The 17443-nt window shown below is 44.1% G+C and overlaps 1 protein-coding gene across 5 annotated transcripts in view; it reads left to right on the forward strand.

Annotated features, from left to right (window-relative positions):
• Positions 1–477: 477 nt before the first annotated feature.
• The window catches only part of FIBP (FGF1 intracellular binding protein), a 156821-nt gene continuing 139855 nt past the window's right edge, over positions 478–17443 (forward strand). For 2 of the 5 annotated variants that reach the window (XM_069208022.1, XM_069208025.1), the window contains exon 1: positions 478–578. The gene's annotated coding sequence lies outside the window, so the exon portion shown is untranslated. Of the gene's footprint in view, positions 579–1064; positions 1084–17443 lie in introns of those variants that run through there. The other 3 variants (XM_069208023.1, XM_069208026.1, XM_069208024.1) reach the window with 3 other exon arrangements.

Genomic DNA, 17443 nt, shown 5'->3' on the forward strand with positions numbered 1-17443 from the left:
CATTATCGGGAGACTTGGGGGAACACAGAATAGCACAACAAGTGTTATTGCCCCTTGTATTTCTGTCATTAACTGGAAGGAGGCTGAAAGCGCAAATAATAGTAAAAATGGAGTATGTCCCAGTAAAATGCCACAATTGTGTTGAAAAATTGGATTTTCTGATTCAAATCTGCCTGTTACTGAAAGCTGGGAAGATGGTGATTCTAGCACCGCAAACCCTTTGTTGATGCTATTTTCAGGGGAAAAAAACGCAAGCCTTCTTCTGTAGCCCTTTTTCCCATTTAAAAATGTAAGACGCATGGAGGATAATACACAAAACTGTTTATGGTCTGCGCAAGCTTCTACTTCTGACAGGAGCAGTGACATGAACGATTTTTAACGAAAAAACAGCCTCCTCCACTGCCCGGAAAAGGATGAATTGGAAAGCGCTTTAGTCCTGCGGCATGGAGGTCGCTACTCGTTAGCGCTCTAGTTGTTTTTTGGAACTGTGTTCAGGGAACGGAAGTCAACGGATTGCCGAATACACTTCCTGGTCGACAGGTCACCCGAAGATAAAGTCAACGCAGGTGATGCGATAGGTAATGAGCAAATTAATGTTTCCTGTTTTTTTCTTCTAAGTATCCAACGTAATTGTTCCCGGATGTCCGGGAAGTAGTCCCTCTGTTTTGACGGGGCACGGGTTGGTCAGTTTGGGGTCACCTGCATTATGGTTGGAGCAGCGGCTAAGCAATGGTCTCGTTCTCATAATGCATGGGAGGAAAATTCCGCCCTCCTGCTCCGGCTTGGTATTAAAAACGATCCTTAGTATAGAGCAGTGATCATTTTAGACCCCCTGATTAATGTGCCACTAAACATGCTGCACTAATGGCGTCTTTGACTTTACCATTGAGGCCAGCCTTTTCTCATCCTTTACCCAAAGCTGAAACTGTTGTCTCTAGCATCCACTTTCCAAACAAGTGTCTTGTGTACCCCTTTCTTAGAGTACATCATTCATCAAGCCAAGTGTATTCAGTAAAAAGGTGGGAAAAGGCATGGATCGGTAACCGGAGGAAAGTGCAGAGAGTTCCAACAGAACAGCTGCTGGTCAGTTGGTCAGGCTAGAGAAATTATTTTGAGAGATTAAAGGTAATCCCCCCGTTCCGGCCCACTCCACAATGTTGACACATATGTGCGCCTGCCGGCTGAAGCTCCGGCACTCTGACTTATGGTTTGTGTACGTTTGTGGAAATGTTTCTCTCCCAGCCAGAAAACATTGATTCATAGCTGAGGAGGCAAACAAAACTGCGTCTATTTATTTACTTATTTATACTTATTTATACGTGATTCAAGACTCACTTCCTCCGAGTTGTTTATCAAGATGTGTCCAGCTCTAGATGAGTAAGTAGAAACAGCGAACAAACCAACTCATTATTTTAGCTAAAAATAATCAAATTATGCTTTTTTGGGGCATCATATTTTATGTTTTGGGGCAGTAAGATTTGGCATTTAGACGTTGATAACCTTGGGAACCTGTAGGTCTGTAAAGACAAAATATCACAACCATAAAAATCACTTCTATGCTGCTCTCCTCTAGGTCACCTCTCTCTCTCTCTCTCTGTCACACGCACAGGCACGCACTGTTGCCGTCATATCACTATAGTTTTCATATCTTTATCACTAATTTATTTTATAACTTTTCTGGCCTTGCCTTCTGAAATTTTTCTCACTGACCCACACACTCCTCTTACCATCCCAGTCTCACATAGTCTCTAGACCTCAAACTCTCTTCTCTCAAAATCTCTTTTCACTCGCAAACCCTTACTTGCCCTTCCCTATGCTCTCTCCTTTCTTGCACACTTTAATCCCCTTACAGTTTGCACACTCTTATTCAAGTAGCTCTCTTTCATTCAGTTGCTTCTCTCTAGCGTGAAGTATTTTTGCTTTCACGTACACAGGCACAGCCAGAATGTTTTTTTCTTCTGATGCTCTCAGTCTCTAGTGCAAATGCTAAATGTATCTTTAATTAAACTTTAAAAGCAATGACGATTTCCAACTGAAATATGGATGTTTAGTTGTGAAAAAGAATAAAAATAGAAATTTGGGGGGCTTTCAAACTGGTGTGTTGTGTTTGATTATCCGCCTACTGAGAAGTATCTGTAACATAAGTAGATCAATATTTTAAGACAAAAAAACAGCCACCTCCTAAGTAACTAAGCATGAAGTCAGGCTCACACATACATGTGCCAGCTTCTTTGAAAAACGTTTAAACATTCAATGGGTGACGTTCGATCCCAGGCTCAGTGTCCACCTGTTCAATTTGTTATTTAAGCCGAATGCTTTTTTCTTGTGCTTCCCCGGCCTTTGGACTGCCTTGGGAAGATTCATTCTATTATAGAATTTAAACAGAACGTTATTGTATGTTTTTCATGTAGAACCAGGTTTGTGATCATGTGAATCACAAGCCCTTAATGCGCTGTTGGATTCGGGTGAATAGCAATGATTCCATGGTTAGCAACATTGGAAGCCAAATTAGTCATGTTGTTAGTCCAGAGAGTTTCTGCTAGCTAAGGGAACAGGTCATGCAGACTGCTATCAATATTACCTTTAAAGCTTAATAAGGGGTTTCTGGAGGAAAACAGAAAGAATGTTAGGTGGCTTTTCATTTTGAAGAAGTGCTGGAGGTTGTTTAACGGAAGTCTGTCAGTGAGATGTTGGAAGAGATTTTGAGAACAGCAGTTAGCAAACTTGAGTGCTGCTGTGCAGATCAAAGGAGAGAATGTATCTTAATGGTGATTTCCAATCTATAGGCAACATTCGAGAAGAATTGATGGATGATTAAGATGTGGTTGTTGAAGGGGATAATTTGCCCACTCCCCCTTCACATGTGGGTTAAGGAAATGGATAACACCACTTTATTACGAACTGCATCGGGGCAGTTGTAGTACAAAAGGGAAGGCAAGAGTATATCTGATGGCAGGAATTGACACTGTTAGTGACAGATTTCTGTAAGTGTTCTGTATGTAACAGAAGGGATACATCAGAAATAATTTAGCAAGATCGGTAGAGTTAGCTTTTGAGCCCGAGGAGGACGTCGCTGTTGTTTTTATGGGCCATTTTTAGTGGTGCCTCAGAAGGAATTGTGCAGCACGCATAGAGTTGGTAATTTCCCAGAAGGTAGCTGAGGTTAGGATGGTAGGCTTTCTGATAATGAATGTTGCCATAGGATTTTTAGAAGAAGGTTTTGGTAGAGAGAGTATGTCGGAAAAGAGAGCTTTCACAATGTGGTGAAAATTACATCTGAAAAAACAAGAACTTTTAAGTAAAAATAGAAATAAGGATACATGAATTGCGTTAGACCACCCAGAAGTAAGTGGTTAAGCTGAGACGTTTAATTGCGTTGAAATGTTCTATACAACTGTCCATTCAATGGAAGTTGAGGATATGTTGGAAGAAATCTCTCCAGGCTAGTTGTTCTCTAATATTCACAGTCCTGTGACAGGGAAATTACCTTTTAAGTGGCTATGAAAATGAGGAAATAGCCGTAAAAAATCGAGAGTTGCGTTGATAGAAGGAAAATGAAAAGGAAATATAGACAGGCGGGCATTAAAGTAGGAGAGTGGACCAGGATAAAAAACAAAAAAGTTGATAGTTGCAAGCGTGCGGCACATTGGTCAGGTCACAAAGAAATTCACAAAGAATGAGAGTGTAAACTAACGCTCTGAAATGCCAATCAAACTTTTTTTCTTGTGTCAGAACAAGGGAGGTAGTGTTACTTAAGGGATGATAACGTGTGATGTAGGAGCACGTGCTAACCGTGGTAGGTGTTTGTAGAAGATGTGAAACAAGAGAAAGTAGTAGTTAGGCAGTATGTGGTGGAGGAGATGGCATGGGACGCCATAGAGGTTCAACTGAGTGTCTCTCCTGTTAGCTACAGAGATTATACAGTGGATTGGATTTCTATAGAGGTTGGACTGTTGCAAGCGTTTTGAGTGAGGTAGGTATATACACATGCATGTTGTGTTAGAATGCATGATGGGAAGAATATGGAGTGTGTGATGTGAAGAAATGCAGAACAGATGCTGGGCTTTAGCCCTAATTTCTCACTGGTGAAAGCAGCCGTGCTCACCATTTGTATCCTTAGATTCACGAATAAACCTGTAATTTAGGAGTAGATTGTCTCCTGTAGTTCTTTGCATGAAAGATTACAAAAACATGGCTTGATCAATTTGTTTTTTTGATTGGCGCAGAGGCAGTTATGATCTGAGGCGTCTTCACTGAGGTATTGCTGCTGCTGGCGGTTTGAGCACAATCCGGTGACCTTTGCCATCCTACTTTATTTATTTCAGCCATTAGGAATGCTAATACTGTTGAATAACAGAAATAACAACAAAATTAACATGTATAGAGAACCTCCAGGCCACATTATTATACATTGTTCCAACACGACCGGCCAAGGGAATATAATCCCATCGAGTCTAGAAAGTTGTGTAATGATTTCAATAGCTATTAGGTATAGTTGAACTGTATTATACAAAGCGTTAATCTGAGTGTAAAGTTATCATAATCCAGACCACCGAACATTGAGAATTAGGTATTGATCTCTCTTAGAATATATAACTTGTTTTTTGTGGTGTATCCTTTATCAGACCAGTTTTGAGTTTTCAGCTGTGGAGAAAGAAGATGTAGGAGACTGATATATACAAAAGAGCAATATTCATTAAGTACCCAATGGTTGGTCAAGACCGATGTATTCAAAACATAATGATGGCTAGGTGGTACAATAATAAACAAAAGATGGATGGTGAAAGATATTATATTATTGTTGAGCAGTAAGAAAAATTAAAAGCAGCATTGGCAAAGCCAATAGGTCTCGCCTTTTGGACTTATTGGATTTGCCAATATTACCAAATAAAAAATAATAATAATAAAACAGGCACAATTTCATAGGTGTGTACATGAACCACAATGCATGTGTGTGCCTATGAAATGATGCGGAGCCCATTTTTAGGATTGAGCCTGTATGACCCATTTGCTAGCGAGATACGATTGTTTACAAAAAAGGGCTTGGAGCCAGCCCATCACTTACCATTCGTTGGCGTTATTGGTGCTCTTCTTTGCTGCCCCACTAATTCACTGGTGCCTTCCAGACCTCACTTCCTGTTTCTTCCATGGAGCATGGATCAAGCACAGACTGATTGATTAGTCCTTATTAGTGTCCATCCGCTGCGTGTATTATGAATTGTGGGACCCCCCCACCCCCCCTTTGCTTCTTTCTGCTTATGCTTTCTTAGGTGAGACCTAGAAAGAGTCTTATGTTTGCAAATTGGGGCAGTTTTAAACTTGACACACTATACAAGTGTTTTGCAAGATACAGAAGGCTGTATGGATGTGAGCTTACTGCAGGCAGTGTTACTTTTAATATCCGGGAAATCGGCAGTAAAAACTAGCCCAGCAGACCATAAAACAGGCCCATAAACAGCTAAATAAACCAGGCCATAGGCTGTCCTATTAGACCAGCTCGCTGGACACTGCCTGATTGCTCTATAGCCCCGTCTGAACCTGGGCAACAGTGATGTTACTACTACAGACGTAGGATACATTTTTTTTACTGAGGCTCTTCTCGAGTTGCAGCTAGATTAGGTGGTCAGGAACCTGTCCCATGCAAACTCATGGTGTGAGGGACTCCCTCATTTAATTTGTACCACTGCCAGTTCTTCAGTGTTGTTATTATTCATTCTTGCCTCAAGTTGCACTCAAACCTCAGTGCATTACAGTTCCCCCGAGGTACATTCGACTGTAATTAAACGAAGGAGGACAAGTAATTAGCCACCCACAATAACCCCATTTTTGCTAAGCGTTTTCCAAGGTTTGAATTTAAATGGATAAACAAAATAATTAAGTTATTGACTGTGTGCTGCAGGCGACTGGAGTGATAATTTTGCAATCTTGTTTTCCACATCCCCAGTTTATCATCTCTCACTCCTTTGTAGCCACACCAGGAAACACTATTCTTTCTGCCCAATATCATTACAGCATCTCAAAACCGCCATCACGATATGCCATCTAGCGCTGTCTAGTGCTTTATTTCTGCCCTATGTCACTTTTACACATGACGTGTTTTAGGGAGGGTGCAAAATGATTGGAAGCAAACGTGATTTCATACAGCCCTGGAAAATGGAGTAAGACTGCTGTCTGTGGACTCTTGTCCCATGTGAAACATTAAAGAAGTATTGGCTTTTTAGCCACTGGCGCTTTACTTTCTGAGTTGAGTTTCAATTTTCACATTATAGGAATGCAGCGTGCAAGAGTGTCCTGTGACATGAAAAAGTGAGCTTGGAGGCTACAAAATATTTTGTGTGTATTCAAGTAAATGAAAAGTATCTTTAACAACTGCATGCACAGAGGCCAACCGTCATTAGTTTGAATTCCCAAAAAACCCAACTCAGCAATTAAACTTTCTAAGGTCGATACAATTACCACCATTAAGTTAGATAATAAAAAGTCCATTCAAAGAGTCACAGAGGAACTGAGGGGCACAGGGGGACTGAAGTGGTCATAGTGAGCTTCAGTGGTTCTGAGGCGGTCTGTGGTGTACCCTGCTCATTTACTCACCCATCTATCCACCTACCGTGCCCACCTGGACCCTCTGTCTTAGACTCCGACTCTGTTGGTCTTCCTGGCCTTCCTGGTCTACTTGGGTTGTGACCCGCAGCCTCCAAGCCCTGAGCCCTACACATCTGCCCCTGCCCCTCCACTTCCCGACCATTGGCAATGGGGACAATGAGGGAGGTGAGGCAGTGCAGTTCCAGACTGCACATCACGCTCAAAACCACACTTAAACTATGCTTATACTATGCCAGAGGAGCCCAAGGATGTGATCTGATCTTCCAGTTTTCTAGACCTTCAGTTACAATCACACTCCTGGCTGCATGCTCGTGCCCCTCCATTCTTCCCTGTTGTATGTGATGTAGGCTTGCAGCCTTGGAGGCATGGCGGTGCAGCTGACCACCAGGTCTGGGCTCTATGACCATAGGGCACATCACTACAGATTTGACGGGAGCAGCTGGGAGTGACGTAACCAAGACGCTATGGCCAGAGTCTAGTGAGGATTCTAGCCCCTTTGTAGTATCTTCGCCAACAATGCCAAAAAGGAACTATAATACGTGCCGGCAAGGAATGGAGACTGCTCAGCCCCACAATCCACGCAGAAGGGGGCAAGCGCCCCATTGCCCTCTTCAGCTGGGGCGCTTAAAGGCAACAGGGGAGATCACCTAGGCCGTCCAGCCTTGCAGGATTGCCCTGATGGAAAGGGCTCTATAATCCGATTCCTCTGCAAACAACTAGTGGAGGGATCAGAACGTGCCCATGAAGGGCTACATGCACCAGGGATTTAAGCTAATTGAGACAATCAAACCAAAAACCCGCTGTTTAATTCTGCTAGAGGCATTGTTCTGGCAGAGGTGTGCTAAAGCAAAAAAATCACTGATGCCCGCATTTACAACAGCCCATATTGACCCGCTACATCACCAGCAAATCCACATTCCAAGCATGGTCCACAACATCACTACTTCAGAATAGTGTGACTAGCATCATGGGAGACAAAGCTGACCAGTTATGAAACCCACTAGTGAACAGCTCCCCCATTCTCAGGGCTGGAAATCGAATGCACTAGACGACAACTATCACCCAAGTCGTTCGTGAGTTTGAGCAGACTCATGAATATCTGCATCCAGTAACAGCAACTAATTACTTAGTTATCTCAAATCCTTGAGGAAGAATCAAAATCCGTGCCTATCTACCTGGGAAGGGCTAGTTTCACTGACCAGGAAATTGAGGTGCTGTCTGAACACTTCTCCAACAACATTAAGGAGCAGATAGAGAAAACATTTGGCCTCACCTCAACAGCGATGAGGCCCCCGGGAGGGGACGGGGTGGATTAACATCTAGGTGTTCCACAGAAACTCAAGAGGTGGTGGCAATCAGAGCCTCATGGGATACAATGACAAGGGCCCTTCTCTGGCAGTCAAACAAGATGGAGTTGCAACGTAACCTGGTTCAGCCCCTGGCAACACACCTACTCGATACTGGAGCAAAGGTAACACTTCTGGAGAAACACTTCACTGTGATAAAAAGGGCTCCCAATGCCCTTGCTCCCCAATTATAGACAAGATAGGCTCACTACATAAGCTTCTGTGTGATCTAATCAGCAAAGTTAAGGCAAGATGCAACAAGACCTCAGTAATGACTCCCTGCTTCCAAATGAGCCATGCAAATCAAGGCTTAGACACCGCAGCACCAGCACCAGGAAACCCTCCTCAGAAGTGTCCTATGGCCAAGTGCCTTACTTCAGAAATTCTCTCTATCATGGTCTATTTGCCACAAAAAACCGAGGCTGGACACGGGCAATCACGAGTTGGGGAATGTGTTAGAGCTTCCCCGGTAAATATACAAAGCAAGGAAACAGATGCTCTTAAGAGTGATAAGTTGGAATCAGGCATTGAACCATTTCTCGATTATCAAAGAGAGACAACAAAAACCTGTAACTTCCCCACTAAGCCCCCTCAAGTTTCGACTATTGGCCTTTCAAGGAGAGCAAAGAAAAGGCTAAAAAAGCAAGCCCGAAACAAAGAACCCAAAGCAGAATGGCCGAAAAGACCTAAAATAAATACAGCGTTCGAAGCTCATAAAGGCGGCGGGTCAGCAAAGCTATTCTCATTCTTTCTGCCACAAACAACATTAAGAGGTCATCTCAAAGAACAAGCGGCAGATGCGCTGCCAGTTTCCCAGAGGAGAGAGGGGGAATCCACACTCATCAAGCAAACACCACCATCAGACATAGTCAGGTCAACTCATTTGGGTTAATCTCAAAAACATTCAGCTGCGACACTGTGTGCCCCCATCAGGAGGCCAGAGGCAGCGGAACCAACTGGGTTTACTCTCACTCCTGAAATTGCCTTCAGAGGAGCAGCAGACACACTAGGGAGCCTGGGTGACCAGAAAACGTTTCTGGATTGGGACACCCGAGGCAAAGGGGCATGCCCCAAAGCAAAACCAGTAAGGATGACAAAAGCTCCTCTTAGCAAGGTGGACTTAGGGGAGTACTCGTGCCCACATAGCACCCTGCAAGCAGCCCCAAGAAGCGAGCTATAGGATCATCCACCAACATGAACGGCTGTGAGTCAACCCACAGTCTAGTGGGATACTCAACTCATCACGTCCCATCCTTTCCGGTGCAATTGCCTCCTCACAGCATAGTGTTCCCAGCACTTTGCTGGGCGCTCGACAGGCCCCGCTGCCTGTCAGACACGTTACATCCGAATGAGCAGAACAGTCCTCTCTCGAACTAACCTTTACATACTTCAAAAGGTCCCATAGACATCCTAAATAGGAGTTACCTAATACTGTTCTTTACCCAAGTGCCAGCACTCAAGCACATCACCTTGGAGGACCTCGATTGGGTCAGGTTTGAACCATCCTTTCCAAATGCAACCAGTGAAGTCACAATAACAACTTGGAAAAGTGCATCTCAGAGATCTGCATAATGCGCGGTAAGAGAAGCCTTTAAAGAATGGGGCATTCACCTATACATTGCCCCTCCTGTCAAATAATCTTTTGTTTTATTAAACACCCGCCCTAGGGAAATGTCGAAAATTGTTTAAGATGCTCAAGAGGGGGGGGGGTGAATCGTTGGCCCCCACTATTGAGGCCTCGCAGGCTCTTACAATAGTCGTCTTGGAAAACAGAACTGAGGTGCTCTAGGCCTCGCATTCACTTTCACAGAGCATGTGGAGGGAAGTAGATGGTCTGAGGCATTGGCCCTAGTACTAAGGGGGGTGTAGAGCATTTCCCTCTGTGATCCCTTAATTTGCTGTCAGTTTTGTCATAGAACGTGGCAGGTCTCAGGAGCATCTGGAGATCCAGGGAAGCATGGTCATATTTAAATTCCAACAACATTATCTGCATGCAAGAAACCTGGGAATGTGCTTCATCCTGGCTACTATGAGATCTTCCTGCCAGCTACTCAACCAAGTGTCTTTGGATGCCCCTCCGGAGGCTTATCCACCTTCATCAAGCATACGATCTGCTGGCGGCCACTGAACTTCCAATCAACAGCAAAATGGCTCAAGTAATTTCCATTAGTGGCATGAACATCGACTGGGATAAATGTGGCTTGATATTGATCAACTGCTATATAAATGCCTAAAAAAATCTGAAGTCCGCTTTAATCCTTGAAATCTGGGGATTCTGGAATCCGCCATCTTCAGCCACCCTGGTCATGAAATAGTCATGTTGGGAGACTGCAACGTAACTGGGTTAGGTGACCAGCTAGAGACCGCCAATTAATTCAAAACTTCCTGGCAAGCTTTAAATTATCATCTAAACGTCAGGAGAGCGTGACAAAACTGAAGGTCTATGCCCTTCCTCCCACTTTTAAAGGTGGCTCAACGATTGACTGTGTTTCTCTCAGAAAACTCACTCAGAGCCTCACCCATTTAGAAGTCACTGATAGGGCAGAGAGCCATCATAATCCGCTAAAGTGTGTTGTGTCATAGACCTGGAAGTCCAGGCAGTAGAAACGTGCACTGTGGTAGGGGCATGAATGGACATAGAGGAGGGGCACTTGGTAAGAAAAATCAAATCGAGACCAGCGCATTCAATCAGCATAGCCTCATGGTTAAAAACGTAGCCTCTGGAGCCCCAGTTGATCTTTGAATGGTAGGAGAAGCCAGTGGTTGATCTCATCTCCTTGCTGCAGTGTAAACCTCGAAGCACTCACCCATCTAGTCCTGCCTTGAGAAGGGCGGCACTACAACTAGATAAAGCAGTGCTCAAGCTAAGATGGGTGCTCCGCAGAGCTCTGCGCAAACACGAACAAAAGCCCACAAATGACACAGCGGCTCAGATAGCTCATAGCAGAAGAATTCTCAAAAAACAAATATGGGAATTTAAGATGGTAAAAGGCCAAAAAAATGGGAAACCCTATTTCAGTTACTAAAGCTCTCAAATCACGCCGGCTTCTGGGAGCAATACATAAGTTAAAGAGGGAGAATGGTGTTGCAAAGGCCGCATGGGTTACTCATGTCACAAACTTATACACGGTCACTCGACTGGAGTCTTGTCTGGCTAGCAATAGGAAGTCCCAGATCATACCCTTCCCCCATTGCAAAGCGCTCTTCTTGACAGCAGAAGAAAGCCCAGATATCAATGCTGATCAGTCAGTTGCCCCTGACAGGGCAACAGGTGCAATACTGGTTTATTTTTCCGTCAGCACAATAGAAAATGCTATAAAGAGCACAAGGAAGGACGGTGCCCCAGGGCCAAATGGTTCACCAGCTTTCCTGTTCAAATGCTCTCCGTTGGGCTGGGCAGAGAGGCTGTCCCAGCTCTTCAAAAGTGCATTTCCACAGGCTACAGTTCCAGTCTCCTGGAGAGGGTCAATACTCTGCCCAATCTATAAAAAGGAAGATTGCACAGTTTCATCAAATCATCGTCTAATAGCTCTCCTGGACGTGGAGGCGAAAGTCTATGCCCAAATAATACTGGACCAACTGGAAGACTGGGTCCAGAAGTGTCAAATCTTGCCGTTTTTTTTCAATCTGGCTTCAGACCTGGGGCCTCAACAGTGGACAACTTTGTGGTGCTCTTGAGTTACAACTGGCCCAGTCACAATGTCTCGGAAAATAGCAACTAACAGAAGCCTAAAGCAGGGTTGCGTCCTGTCCCCACTGATGTTTAACTTGTACACCGCAGACTTAGGGTCACACCTGCAGACCAGCAGTTTGGTTCCACCAAAGATCAGCTCCACAAAACTTCAAACCATTCAATATGTTGATAGTATTGTGATAATGGATTGCACAAAATCCGGTTTACAGCGGGCTTTAAATGCACGGATTACATTCAACATAGCCAACCACCTTCAAGTAAACCAGGATAAAACAAAAGTCCTTATATTTGGAAAATATAAAAACAAAAAGATCACTACCTGGCAGCTTGGAAGTCGGACCATCCGCACAGCCAGGCAATACAATTACCTTGGCGTGTGGTTCACCGAAAATAGTTTGGCTGCGAGACAAAAAGGTGCTATCAGGAACAAAGCTGCTGTAATGACATGGGATCTCCCTACGGAACAATCGACTAAGAAGTGCGTCGGCCGCCCCAATACTGAGGGTTACCAAGGTGACTTTACTCCCCGCCCTGTAGTATGGTATCCTGGCATATCTTGGTTTCCTAGAAGCCACCCTAGAACAAGTCCCCTGCAGGGCGTATCTAAAAAATGTTCAACAACCAAAATATATCCGGCACTCAAGGCTCAGATTGGAACTGGGCCTGGTGTCGCAGTAGCTAGACTGCCAAGGAGCCATCATTAAATACTGTGTTAGGCTTAGGAAGGCAAACTTGTATTCAGTAAAACATTACTTGAGAATCATCTTTGAAACTCCTGGTAATCCCTGGCACACGCAGCTAAGCAAAGCTCTGAAGACCTTCGAAATGGGCGACTCCATCCAGCTGGCAGACAACATGACATTTAGCTCTTGGAAACAAATAATCAACAGAAGATCTAAGAAAATCTCAAGGGAGCAAGATTTACTGTCATTTAACTCGCCATTATCAGTGCCAGTCTTAAATGACTCCTACTTGATTGGTGCTCCTCAAGCCATACCTTTTGGAATCAATAAATGCGGGAACTCGACGTCAGATCCTTTATATGCGAATGCTAGCCTTACCAATCAAGGACTTTAACTCCTCTTGGCCTGCACACAGGGATAAAGGAGCCTGTAGACTCTGCCCCTTTCAACACAAAAGTTGGCTACACCTCCTTTGTTGGTGCCCCTCTTTAGCCGTTTATAGAAGACAATTAATTAAACCAGTTGCTTTGGCCTTGGGGGAGCGCACTTACATCGATACATCTAACATCTGTTTCTCACTCTCGGCGGCCTGGGCCTTGGCTAGATGTGCAAAATATGTTACAAGACTCGGGCGGTTGCTATCCCAGTTAGTGGGGGCGGCCAGCACAGTGCATAAAGGCTCAACAGAAGTCTAAGCAACATTAAATGAATTCTGAGTAATTGACTAATTTGCAGTTGAATGTTACTTCCTCTAGCTCTTTATTGATAAAATGTTATTTTAATGTGATTGCATTTTAATTTCAGATTTCATTTATTCCTTTTGTAATGTTTTTTAATTAACTAAACAATAAAGACATACATACATTAAAAGTTCATTTGCCTGAAGACATGGTTGTGTGAGGTGTGGGCTAAACAAGTGTTATCTTGTACAATAGGTTAAATCGGTGTATATGAAATAAGGAAAATATTTTTTTCCAAATTGCGACTACGGGAACCGTACCCCACGCTTATAAGCATTGGCAAAGCTTTTGGAAGCCGGAGGTAAAACCTTTCCAGTTCCCAAATTACAGAAAGTGTGTCACATACAGTAAGTCGAATAGGCACTGTTTTTTTCCTGAGAAACTGTTTTTGCAGCAAGGTCGAACCAGGAAAACACTGCTAATTACCAATTAATGCACTGTGCCCATTTGCTGATTGGTCCATCTGCTGATTGAGTTTGCGTCTTTCTATTTTTCACTGTGGAAAGAAGTGTTTCGTGAAAAACTGATGAGCGGAAAGCGTTTGTAGTTGATGTAAATGTGGGATTTATTTAGCATGGTTTGGATATGCATGACACAGCAGCATCAAGCTATCAAATGGGAAGCAAGCAGCGTAGTTCAAAATACATTGCTCCTTTCATTAATTGCTACGAGGTCGACTGCAATCCTAGAGGAAGCAAGCAAAAAGGGGGGCTATGAGAACAGGATAAGCAACAAGAGGTGAGAGGGCTGGGCAAGAGGAAGCAGCAATGGGCAAGGAACGACACAAGAGAGAGAAGGGTATGTAAACAAGATGGCAAAAGCACCCAAAAAATACTAGCTATAACAATGGTGAAAGGGGGAAAACTATAACAACGAAGCAATCTGCAGCATTGATAGGCATGGGAGGGCAATTAAAATGAGGCAAGTTATAACGGGGCAAGAAAATAAGTACCTCAGTCCTAGCACGAGCAGTGGACGGACTTCAGCAAACTAATTAATCAGTACTTGAGCAGGAAGAGAACACACTAGGCTTTGACGAATGAAAAGCAAGGACCGAGAGTGAACATGATGCCAACCAGTGGTGAGTAATGGGGGGGGGGTGGTTGCTAAAAGCCAATTTTTAGAGTTTTTTTTAAAGATATAAGAGATTTACTCAAATTAGCAGCCCATGCACGCTGCCTGCAGACTCGACCTAAAAATGAAATGTGACTTAGACATTACACTTTTTCTAATCAAAGGGTAGCAGTCTTGCTCTCAGAATTGTTTTTAAAATTGAAGTACAACTGGTGTAAGCGGGTATTAAAGGAGCAGGGAAGAAGGAGCAACAGTCAGTGTGCGAGGTATTAACAGAGGCACTTGAGGCTAGGTGTAGGAAAATAACAAAAATTATTGAAAAAAAGCCATTTAGGAGATTAGCAAAGCAATAGATGAACCGAGGTGTATGGGGGATGCGGAAGGAACACGGAGTGTGCTCAGAGTGACTGTTCGGAAGAAGAAGCAGCACAAACAAGGGCGAGAGCTAGACGACCTGCACTTTCCTGGAGGCTGAAAGAAAATTAAAAAAATAGTTCCCTGATGTTGAGCAGTGGCAGAATACACGTCATCCAATCATAAGAATTGTAAAGAGGCTATGCTTCATGGAAAGAATAAACACAGAAAGGAAGGCAATGCATCAAATAAGACACAAGCAAATGAGAGTGAAATTAAAGCCAATCCTTGGTAAGCAGCGGTCAAGCTCCAAGCCTGCATAAGAGACTTTCGCCTTCAGATTAAACTAATAGCTGTCTAGAAGGCAAGGCCTGAAAAAAGGTTTACAAAATCTTCAAAGGGGGAAGATGAAATTGGAATGGAAAGACACATTGATTTTGAATTCTAGCATGTCTAAACTATCTGAAGTTGGATGAAGCTGCCATGTGGAGACTCCTGCCCTGTTTGGACATTGAGACGCCCAAGCAATTAAAACGGTGTAAAGTGTATTCAGTAATCAAGAGTTCCTCCTTCATGAGGGCTTAATTGTTTGTAAATATATGTGAAACACCAGTGTTAATAACTTATGGAATACGCTCTCCATAAAACTTTGCAGTTCTGAAAACGTTGCCTGAAATAAGGAGTCTGCCAAATGTCAGAGGATTCTGTTAAGAACCCTCAACAGCACATTTTACTCTGCAAAGTCTTATTTATTCAATATTTTAATTTAATAAGTACAGTGCCACAGAGAAAGCTAATGAGCATGATGATCCGGCCTGCACTATATGCCTCTGATTGCAGCGCAGGCAAGAAGAGCAGCAGAAGCACAGGCACTGACTGCGGCACAACACTAGATTACAGTAAATCAGCAGACCTCTGTCTTTGGTGTGTTGTACACAGTCCCTGTGTACTGGCGATCATGGACCAGGCTGGGAGAGCAGGAGGAGCTCAGGCCAGGCAGGGCACAAGCGGGTAACCTAGCACTCTGCAGCCCTCCTGCATCTGATTTCGTCAAACTCATAAGGGGCCCCTCTGTAAGCGGGAGCTTAGAGGTAATAATACATGAAAGGTGAACTTTGTGTAGCCTTATCCTAAATGTCTAGAAGGCTTCACCTAATGGAGCATGCAAAGAAGTGGAGATTGACTGCATCAGGAGCCGGCCGAAGGTGGATGGCGTAATAGATTGGTGGTAATGATGCAACCTGTCTGGGGCTCATTTGGAGCTTAAGGGCTGTAACTGCTCCACACATCAGCACTGGTGAGCCACCAGTCTCTTCCAGCACTGATGCCGATGATACTGACCAGTGGACACTTCACAACTCCCCACTCCAGGAGCCGATGGCTGCCTGCTCTCTTAGTGCTGGGAATATTAGGCAGGTCACCTGCAGAAGTAGTGGCCAGAATTACATTTTAACTGGTGAACATCTGCGTAGAGAGCTACTGCTCTTGATCCACTTGTCTCTTTCCATTATCTCTCTCCTCCCACTAGGGCCTGGATGGGGGTGAGTTTTTTCCAGATCTCTTGGGAAAGTGGGGAGCCATTCTTCTAGGAAAAACTATGCTATGAAGTGTAAGAAGCACTCTTGTTCACCTCCTTCCAATTATCTGTTAGTGCTGCAAATGGAACCTGCTGATGATGGTTCTCTCCCTTTGACACCTGCCTTTGTGCTGGATAACCTCTAGCACCAATGACGGCAGAGTAGTTGAAATTTAATTGAGGCTACTGCCCACTCTATTCTTGATAAATGTCTGTCTCCTCTTCTTACACCTAAAGTCTGGAAGCTTGAGTGGAACCTCTCACAGTAGCTCAGGAGGATGACAGGAAAGAGGATGCTTCTGTTAATTCATCTGGAAAATACATCTAAGGGAGATATTGGCTGATGTTTTAAACGTATACAAGCAGTTGTGGAGCTGGTTTATACCTCTGACGCTTCAGCTCTTGGTAACTGGCAATCATGACTGTATGGTTTTCCCTCAGCCTGACTCTTGGTCTCTTCTACAGGGGACTGTTGGCGGGGAGGGGTGATCATTCTTCTTTCAGTCTTCAAAGATTGGACAGCTCATGTTTTCGATGCTTTAGTGGTTGGACTGGTTTGAGAGGGTATGCGGACATCTCTGAAGTACCTCCTGGTTTGGGTGAGGGTTGGGAGTGCCCCACATCCTGGTCTGCTGATCTGCTCAAGACATGTGCTCTTAAGCAGGGCGCCAACAAGCTCTTGACCAAGGGAGTTATTATTACAGCTCATGATGGAGGAGTGTGAATTAGGGGTGTACTCCTGCCTCTTCTTGATTTAAAATCTAGGAGGTGCCTCTCGCCCCACTGTCAGTCTGAGGAGAGTAAATCTGTTCAGCAAGAATAATTTGTTTCTGAATGACACCATTGCTGGAGATAATGTATGTATTGGGCCCGGAGAACATGTTTTCCGTTGATCTAGAGGATGTGTACTTAGATTTTCTTGTGTACCCTCACCGTTGCATATTTTTTGTCGTTCCTTTCTGACATTTTCACTTCTGTGTCCTGCCATTGGACTTCAGGTCTGCCTTGAGAGTGTTGATGAACATGGCTGCCCCACTGGTGGGACACCTACATTGGAGTGGGAATACAGTAACTCAGTACATTAACAATTCATACATGGTTTGACTTTTCTCAGGGTCCAGGCTCACACTTCATTTGTTTGTTCCATGCTGCAAGGCTTTGGCTGTATTCTGAAACAAAAGAAGTCCAATCTTGTCCCTTGTCAACAGAGAGAGCGAATTGGGTGCTGGTCAACATTTCTGGGCGTTTTTAAGTTCTTTCTCCTGCTGGAAAGTGGAAAGCCTCTTCTTGATCTTCTCTGGCTGCGTTTCCAAGCAGACATGACAGCAGTTGTCTTTGACGTGGCTTTGGCCATGTGCCATCTGAATTCTCTG

This window comes from Pleurodeles waltl, chromosome 9 (assembly GCF_031143425.1).
Source record: "Pleurodeles waltl isolate 20211129_DDA chromosome 9, aPleWal1.hap1.20221129, whole genome shotgun sequence".
NCBI lineage: Eukaryota > Metazoa > Chordata > Amphibia > Caudata > Salamandridae > Pleurodeles > Pleurodeles waltl.